This window comes from Carlito syrichta, unplaced genomic scaffold (assembly GCF_000164805.1).
Source record: "Carlito syrichta isolate Samal-C Ts95f unplaced genomic scaffold, Tarsius_syrichta-2.0.1 Scaffold303105, whole genome shotgun sequence".
In the NCBI taxonomy this organism is placed as follows: domain Eukaryota; kingdom Metazoa; phylum Chordata; class Mammalia; order Primates; family Tarsiidae; genus Carlito; species Carlito syrichta.
The window spans coordinates 212,379-213,200 of NW_007247201.1; positions in this window are offsets into that span (position 1 = coordinate 212,379).

Sequence of the window (822 nt, forward strand, 5' to 3'; positions counted from 1 at the left end):
AGAAAATAAGTTTTACATTTTTATGTACTAAAATCCACCAATCTCTTCTCACTTTAAGGCCAAAGCTTAGAAAAACTTCCCCAATTCCAAGATTAAAAACATACACCTATATTTTCTAAACTTTTATGTATGTATTTTTGCATTTAAATTTTTGATTAATCAAACATTTCTTTTTTGGCACAAGGACTCAACTTTTGTATTTTTTCAAATGACTGCTCACTTATCTCAACATCATTTGTTAAGTTAATTTGATACACCTTATCTCATATTAATTCCCAAACATCTTAACTTTAGTATTTTTGGAATCTCTATTGCATTCTACAAAGCTTTCTACTCTCATGCCAATGCCATACTTGGTTAATTATTGCAGCTTTATATTATACCTTACTATCTGGTAGAACAAGTCCCTCCTCCATATTCTTCTTTTATCAGTATTGGTTCAGTCATACATTTATGGAAAGTGCTTTAATTTTACTCTACTATACAATTAATAGTATTCATTGGGAGGGTGGACTTTATTTATTTAACTCCCAGAGGACCAACTTCTTTCTAAGCTCTTGGGGAGCACCTCACTATAACCCACTATTTCTAACATCAACACATATAACATGACTATTAGTATTTGGAAAGGGAATAAACATAATCTATCTGAAAAAGAACAATTAAAATCTAATCTGAAAATTTCTATTATTATTATTGTTTTATTATAAAGATACAATTCAGGGTTAGATATACAAACATTGATCATGCAGGTATCCTTGTTGATGAGGTATGCCCCTCCCCCCCCCAGCAGCCTCCCCCAACTGCCAGTCCCACCCCCCC